The sequence below is a fragment of the Mauremys mutica genome, chromosome 12 (assembly GCF_020497125.1).
Source record: "Mauremys mutica isolate MM-2020 ecotype Southern chromosome 12, ASM2049712v1, whole genome shotgun sequence".
In the NCBI taxonomy this organism is placed as follows: Eukaryota; Metazoa; Chordata; order Testudines; family Geoemydidae; genus Mauremys; species Mauremys mutica.
In genome coordinates this window covers 49,167,401-49,176,421 of record NC_059083.1, presented here as the reverse complement: position 1 = coordinate 49,176,421, position 9,021 = coordinate 49,167,401, and the positions used below count along the sequence as shown (strand labels likewise).

The 9,021-nt window shown below is 45.2% G+C and overlaps 1 pseudogene; it reads left to right on the top strand.

Annotated features, from left to right (window-relative positions):
- The first annotated feature begins 4,306 nt into the window (after window positions 1-4,306).
- On the top strand, window positions 4,307-5,046 carry LOC123346867 (annotated as a pseudogene).
- The last annotated feature ends 3,975 nt before the right edge of the window (window positions 5,047-9,021 follow it).

The window sequence follows — 9,021 nt, the reverse complement described above, 5'->3', positions numbered from 1 at the left end:
GAAATAGATAAACAGAAAGGGGGGCAGAACAGCTACTCACGTTAGTCTAGGTCTGTGATGTTAGGAAGATACCATAAGGCCAAGCCGGCTACACACAGATTGAGTCTTGTGCCTCAGTCATCACCAACTACTGTAAAACAAATTCTTGTAGGGTAATCTTTTAAATTCTAGTCCCAGCTCTTTTGGATTAAATACTAAAGTAGTTTATTCTGAACTTCTTCAAAGACTGAAAAGTAGTAATCATTCTGATTTTTCCCTTCATGTCAAGCCGTGAGAAGCCCTCAAACAGCACCTGCAACATCAGAGTCTTTTGACTTGTCCAGCGGGTATTGTCACATCTAAGCGAATTGTACTTTCATATGTTGACTCTTGTTCTTCTGGTCTCACAATCTACTTGCCATTCTCTGTGAAGTAGGTCTGCCTCAACTGGGTGAGGCTGATTAGTTTTAATGATCACAGGTACCCCAGGGGATCCACTCACTGGAGAATCCCAGAGCCACTTTTTGAGATGTACATGGAAAGATAAAAAATCATGACAACTTTCCAAGAAATTTTAACTAGGTTACCATATGTGAACCCAAGTACTGTACCTTTCAGAATGTTTTAGCCTTTGCCCATATGTCATAGACTCATCTGTGATGGCAGAGACCTTTAACGTGCCATTTAATTAATTTCATGTGCCTCCTACAATATAATTATTGTGTTCCTTACACTTCTTTGGTGCATGGCATAGTCCAGTGGGTTATGCACTGGTCTGGGCAACAGGAGATGCTCACTTCTAATTATATCTATTCCATTTGCTCAGGGCAGGTCCTTTAGCACTAAGACCCAGATCCAGAAAAGCATTTAGGCGCCTAACTACTGCTGTGACAATTGGGCCCATCATTTTTGCCTGCTTGGGAATTAACTATGGAAAGTTCACTAATAAATGTTATAAACAGGTTAAGTCCCAACCACTGCTTCAAATGAAATGTGATTGGAGGGACTTTAACAATAACAACTCCAGCCCATCTCAACTAATTAATTCACTTTCCCGCCAAAGGACAGTTATTACCGTCTTTGATGCCATCAAAGAGACTGACAGATGAGGGTGGTTGTTTTTTTTTTCCCTTCTAAAACTCTCTTCAGCTAAAGGGACAGGGAACGAGGGACGTTGTTAAAATGAAAACCTTATTTAATACCTTACATTTCAAATCTTTTAATCTGCTCTCTTCTTTTCTTTATCTTTAATAAAAGGTTAAAAGTATTTTAATGGTGTGTTTGCCATGGGATTAAGCAGGCTGAGGCCTGTGTGTATTGAACCCTGAACTTTGTTTAACATTGTTTGATATTGGACAGTGACAGGGTTATGGTAACACCTTTGACTTTTTGGGCCCACATATTCCATCTTAATTAACACAACACTAGTACGTTAGACACCTACGTTCAAAATTTAGGCAGCACTGAGATCCTGAAAGCCCTCACTTAGCTGTTGCCTAACTCTGTAAGTGCCTTAATTCACTCAAAGCCTAAAGTTTTGCTGCAAAAGTCACCTAAGAGCTTATGTTTCTGCCTCTAGGCATGCACACTGCTGCCTCACTTGAGGTGCCTGGTTGCCTCTCTCAAGTGTGAGTCCCAGCCGGATCCTCAAACCAGGTGAACATAGGCATTGCTGCACTTCTTTCTCCTGGGGAACTTGATCTGCTAGGGTTCTGAGCATGCCTAAATCCACAGAAAACAGTGGCGGGAGGAAGGAGGATTTCCCTCATAACTAGGTTAGGAGGGATTCCATTTTTATTGGTGAATATTAATAAATGTCGATTTCACCAAACACCCATTAACTGACAAAAAATATTGCCATCGATAATCAAAATTGACAGATAGACAAAGTAAGAAAAATACTACCTGAGAACTTATTACAGTTTGATTTAAGGATATTTACTTTGTATATTTTCACATGTGATGTTGACAATGTGTATTATAACATTTTATAAAGCTTTAACTTTTTGAAAGTCAGCATCTACTGTCATTAAATAATTATTGTATGATCCCCTCCACCATAATTTCCTGCAACTGTGAACATTAAAAAAGATAAACATTGTGGTGATGGGGGGGAGCTTAAAACCCCTGATTTTGCAAAACTCTGAAATCCTAAATCAATAAAAATTGGGGGGGACTTAAAAATAAACATCAATAATATTGCTCAAAATTACTTTTTTTAAGAAATCAATTCTGCCAACTCGACTCATAACTTGTAACCCAGGGGTAATGACACACATGGGGGATGAGGGATCCTATGTTCCTAACCTCTTGTTTCTTGTTTTCACTGAGTGTCCAAGGCCCAGATCCACAAACAGACTGAGGCATTGCAACGTGTGGCAACACCTAATTTTAAGACACCAAGACAGCCAGTGGAATCCACAAGTCCTGATTTAGGCACCCAGGCTCCCTATACAATGAATGGGAAGAGACAGGCACCTAAGAATGGGATCCACAAAAGCCATCATGCTAGGCAGGGAGATGCTTATATTAGCCAAAGCCAGATGCCGATGAGAGGGATGTGTCTTCAGCCTGCCCCTCTCAGGGAGTTCAGCTCCTAAATCTGGGCTGGAGGTAGGCACCTAGCTTTGTTTGGGATTTTCCGCTGTGAATCCTCTCCTGGAGTTAGGTACCGATGTCATTTTTTGCAAGGCATGTCTGGGGGAGAAGAAGCAATGCTTTATAGCTTTTAGCCCACTTATTAGGACACTCACCTGGGACGTTAGAGACCCGGAGAGGGAATCTGAACCAGGGCATCTCACATCCCAGGTGAGCACCCTAACAATTGAGCTAAAGGTCCCCTGCTGTCCCCTGTGTGGAGTTGGGCTACTTCAGAGCACTCCTACTGGATCAGACCCTGCCGGTGAGATAGGCTAAGAATTGCCACTACGTATGACAATGAATAATCATTGGGCCAGGGACAAGATCATGAGGATGACTCTAAAGCTTAGTGTTTTGAGCATTCACCTAGGATGTAGAAGAGCTATGTTCATGTCTCTGTTTATTATTTATACATAGTGGAGCAGCTTCAACATCAAAGACTGAGAGAGAGTCCTGCACCATCCCATCCCATAATCCAATGTTTAGGGATCTCTTTTGTAGTGTGGAAGACCCAACTTCACAGATCTTCTCCACATGAGGTACGGGGGGAACCGTTGGGTTTTCTATAGCACATTGTGGCCAACACACTTGGGTCGGGTCAAACATTTATTTGAACCAAAAGCATTTCTTGAGGTTAACACCACTGTTAAAGCAGTAGATAGTAACAGATAGGCAGAGAAAGGTTAGGACAAGTTACCTCTCTGAGGAAGCTGAGTCAGGAACTCTAGGTGGAGAATTGGCTCTGGGCCATGGGAGGGGAAATCTCAAAGAATGGGGGCCAGGAGCGTTTGTGAGGTGGAGGGTTGTGAGAGGGGAGGAAGGGAATTAGGGGCTGGGGGTTTTCTTTGGGGGCCTGAGCTGTGTGAGGCAGAGGGAAGGAGACACCCAGGGAATAGAGTAAGAACATTTACGGGGTGGAGGATGCGGCAGAGGCTGGAGTCAAAGGGCCTGGATCTCCTCTCCCTGAAACCAGACATACGCCACTGTAATACTATGGACTTACCTTGAGATGAGTGACTGGGAAATCAGCCCTATTGACCAGGGGCGGCTCTAGACCCCAGCGCGCCAAGCAGGCGCGTGGGGCGGCCCTTTCCCGGGGGGGGTGGCATTTGGCTCCGGTGGACCTGCCGCAGGCATGACTGCGGCGGGTCCCCTCTTCCCGCGGCTACGGGTGACCTGCCGCCGTCATGCCTGCGGGAGCTCAACCGGAGCCGCGGGAAGAGGGGGCCCGCCGCGGGACCGGGGAAGGGCGGCGCAGCGCACCGCGCTGCTTGGGGCAGCCTGATTTCTGGAGCCGCCCCTGCTATTGACTCCAGTGGAGTTACTCCTGATTTACACCAGGGTGAATGAGAGGGAAATCAGTTGACTGCAGTGAAGTATTTCTAACTTTTCTTACTGTTGGTACATTTGGGTGCTGATTTATTGTGTACAGCTAAAGATCAAACCGGGGCGCAGATCCTCACACTGGGGACTCCAAAGCTCAGTAGAGTTCAGTCCACCTACTTGCCCTTGGGGGAAATAAAGTGACAGCGTTATCAACCACAATGTTTAGTTCTCATTTAGGGGCATCAGCCTTTGAAGTGATTGGAGTCACGCCAAACAGATTGCACTGTGAATGTGCATGGCAAAAGGAGGACCTGGTTGAAAGCTGTTTCTGACTTTCAGCCCCATAGCTGCTGAAAGGAGAATGTTCTGGCCAAGAAACCTAGGCTGGAGAACTTCCTATCAGAGGAATACCATCTCCTTTTATGGCTGCCTGGCTCAGTCTTACTTCTATTTCCTGCTGGGCATTTCAGAGAATGTCTTGTTGGCCATGATGTCCTGCGATCAATATGTGGCCATATGTTACCCACTGAACTATAGCACTATCATGATAGAAAGGTCTGTGTCTGGTTGGTGATGGGATCATGGATGTGGGGATTCTTCTCCATCTTGGACCCTAACATGATCAAACTTGAATTGCCCTGCTGTGGCCCCAACATCATCAACCATTTCTTCTGCTATCATGCCCCCTTGTTATACCTCGTCTGTGCCGTCATCCGGCTGGTGGAATTCATCGACTTCATCATCTCGCTGTCTGTGTTGCTAGGCTCCCTGCTGCTGATGGTCATCTCCTACATGTATATTATCTGCACCATCATCCGTATCCCATCTGCCAAGGGCAGGGAGAAAGCTTTCTCCACCCATGCATCTCATTTCACCATTGGCTACAGCACCTCCATCTTCATCTACATTAGGCCCTCGCAGCCCCCCTTCTTTGTGTGGTTTGTCCCCTGTCTGGTACTGAGAGAAAACCAGATGTGGTTTTGTCCAGTATCACAGACTAGGGAGGCATGCAAGGTCACACTGGTGGATGGGGCCACAGCTTTCCCAGAAGTACCAGAATGTCCAATATTCCTGGAATGCATCAGTAGACAACCTAGTTGAGGGCAGAGTTGGGCAACATTTTTCCAAGCCATTGGCAGATTGTTTAACTCAGCTAAAAACATAGCAGCATCTGTCAATGGCAGGGAAATTATTGAGATACACCCAGAAAATCATGGTAGGTTATCCGCACCACATGCTGGAGAGGAAAGCGAACCCTCACAAGGTCTGACACAGTCTGCTTCTTTGTCCCCCTTTAATGGTTAGGTCACAAATGGCAGTTTATAAAACAGTGGGCCCAGTCGCCAGCTGGTGGCAATGGATATGCAGCTCCATTGGAAGCAGTAGCTCAGATCCAAAGATGCTGCAAATTGCTTTAGGGCCACCAAAGTCGATGGAATTACACAGATGGGGATGAGGATCTACCCCAAAAGCAGCAAAGAATCCTGTGGCACCTTATAGACTAACAGACGTTTTGCAGCATGAGCATTTGTGGGTGAATACCCACTTCTTCAGATGCAAGAAGTGGGTATTCGCCCACAAATCTTGCATCTGAAGAAGTGGGTATTCACCCACGAAAGTTCATGCTGCAAAACGTCTGTTAGTGTATAAGGTGCCACAGGATTCTTTGCTACTTTTACAGAACCAGACTAACACGGCTACCCCTCTGATACGATCTACCCCAAATGTCTTCTCTCACCTACCCCAGTGTTACACCAGTCTGACTCCTCAGGTTCCAATGAAGCCATCCTGATTTATACACACAAGCAAGACAACTCCAATCATTGTTTTCAGTGGCCATGGAACGGGTGCTAGTGGCCAAGCAGTGCAACAGGTATGGTTTTCGCACAGAATTAAAGTCTGATTCCTTTTATGCACAAAATGTATACCCATTTAACTCCACAACTGGACCAGATTTTCTACTGGTGAAAATCACCCCAGCAGCAGTGATATCAGCAGAGTTAATCTGGATTTGCATTGGTGCAACTGAGATCAGAATCAGACCTGGTTGTGTGTAAGCTGTGTGGTCATGGAAATCACTGACATTAAATGAACAGATACTAAGTAAGCAAACTTTAATTAGAGAAAGACAGATAATGAATTCTTGGTGAATTATCTACACCCAGTCAGTCTCCTCAGGGCAGCTTTGATCTCCTTGTTTCTCATGCTGTAGATAACTGGATTCATGATTGGTTGCAATACAGAATAGAGAACAGCCAAGACAAGATCCAGAGCAGATGAGGAGCTGGAGGTGGGTTTTAGGTAGGCAAAGACGCCAGTGCAAACAAGCAAAGAGACCACAGTGAGGTGAGGAAGGCAGGTGGAGAAGGCTTTCTGCCGGCCCTGCTCAGAGGGGATTCCGAGCACTGATTTGAAGAACCCCAACTTCACTCATATATGAGTCAGAGCAGGTGAGCTTCAGTAGCTGGGGGATTTCACAGAAGAACTGATCCACCATGTTGCCTCTACAGAAGGTCAATGCAAATGTGTAGCACAGAGTAGAGAATCCCACTGATCCAGGCACCAGCTGCCATTTGGACACAAGCTCTGCTATTCATCATTGTCTCATAATGCAGTGATTGGCAGATGGCGACACATCGGTCATACGCCATGACGATAAGAAGGGAATAAAGTGCTACCAGCAATAAGAGGAGGAACAAGACTTGAGTAACACATCCAGCATAGGAAATGGACTTGGTATTCATAAGGGAGTTGGCCATGGATTTGGGGACAGGGACAGAGATGGAGCCAAGGTCTACGATGAACAGATTCATCAGGAAGAAGTACATGGGGGTGTGAAGGTTGTGGTCGAAGACTATAACCATGTAGATGAGAAGATTCCCCACCAGGGCTGCCAGATAAATCACTAGAAACACCACAAAGTGCAAAATCTGCAGCTCCCAAACTTCAGAGAATCCCAGGAGAAGGAATTCAGTCACGGTGGTGCGGTTGGACCTTTTCTTTCTCAGGACATGTCTCAGGATGTCTGTGGAGGGAAGGACAAGAGCAAGGGCCAGGATTACATCAGTAAAATAACTCTCCTTTTTAAAAAAAAACACCTTAATTTCCTTGAGTTAGAAGATTGGTGTAATATGGGAATGAGTATGGAGAAAACATACCCACTGACTCCAATGGACTCCTGATTTACACTGGGGTGAGAGAAAGTACAATCAGCTCAATGGACTCCAGTGGAGTTACTCCTAATTTACACCAGGGTGACAGAGATGAGAAATAGGAACAATTGCTTTCGAGGTATTTGTAAAGCTCTGTCACCCAGAGGTGGGCGAACTCTGGATAACAGTCTTGCTATCCTCAGTTTACCGAGGGAAATTGGGGGTCTGCCTGGCCAGATTCTGCTGTGAGGGACACTGCTGTAAATGTGGGGTAATTTCACTGCATGCAATGGAATAATTCCCACTTTATACTGCTCTAAACTGGAGCAGCATCTCACATGGAGGTGACCGAACCCAATTATAATTACACGGTAAACTTGAGTTAGGAATACAGCCCAGGAGCTCTGATGTTCCATCCCCCGTTCTAGCCAGATTTCCACACTCGCTGTGAGAGACAGACATTCCGGCTCCCCTCCTGCTTCTCTAACCACTCATCTAAACTCCCTCTCAGAGCTTGGAAGAGAACCCAGGAGTCCTGACTCCCAGCTCTCCCCCTGCAATAACCCAATAAATCAACAGGCCAGGAGTTCTGGCTCTACCCACTGGACTCAACTCACTCCCAGAGTTGGGAACACAAGTGATGTGTCATAACTCCCAGTCCTCTCTAACGACTGCATCAGCCTCTGTCCCAGTGACTCTCCATTACCATCAGCAGTAACTGCCAAGAGTGACAATGAAGAGTCATTGGGCTAACGAACGCAAGTGAGAAGGATTCTCCAGTGTGGTACTTGGGGCACTCACTTGGTGTCTGGAAGAGTTCAAGTCCCTGCTCCAGTGACTATTTAATTATTGATACAAATGGAGCAGCTTCAACAGGAGAGACTGAGACAGTCTCATTTCAGAACAGCCCATAGCCTAAAGGCTCAGACACCCTCCTGTAAAGTGGGAATTCAAACCCCTTCTCATCATCAGTCAGAGGGAGAGATTGAGTCCGAGTTTGTCACAAGCCAACATAGTGCCCTAACCACTCAGCTTCAAGTTATGAGGGGTGCCTGCTCCAGAGTCCTTATGAGAGACAGAAATAGAACCCCCAGTTCTGGTTCCTTTTCTCTCCACCCTGAACTGAATTTCCACCCAAAGACACATATAAAATTGAGGAGGCCTTACTCTCTGTCCCCGCTAATCTTACCCACTAGACCCCCATCTCTTTCCAGAGCTCGGGATAGAATGCAAGAGTCCAGGCTCCTAGTCCCCACTACTCTAACCCACTTGACTCAACTGCCTTGCTGCAATTTAATAGGCAGAAGTAACAGTAAACTGAGAACTAGACACAAATTGATAGATAAATAGATAGTTAGAACAACAAACTAAGAGAGAGAAACAAGTAAGAAAAGAATAGATACAGAGAATGTGAAAGAAACAGAGAACTAACAAAAACTAACAGATAGAGAAGTAAAAACAAACTAATTGAGAGAGAAAAGTACAAAGAGAGCAATAACAACAAACTAATGTATGCAGAGAGAAAACTATTAACGAGCTGATAGTGTTTGTCACAATTTTTGGACTACTTTAATATAAACTCCTCAATCCATTCTAAAAAAAAATCTGTCAGGTTAATCAATTTCCCCGCTCCCAATAGAAGGAAACTGAGGCACAGATATTCTGCCCTTTCTTTCCTAAGATATATTCTTCGGACTGTCTCAGTTTCCCATGCCAAAATTAAACTAAAAGTGAAACTATGAAAAAAAATCACTTACAATTTAATCCTTAAAGTGCCACTGTGTAACTCCCAAATATATTTAATTGCAAGAGCAAACTTATGGTGCCGGTCAATGTGGAATCTTCCCAGACTGAGATGTCTTTTCTCCTCCAGCTACAGACTGTAATTGGTTTCCCCTCTCTCTCTAGCCCCATACACACTGCT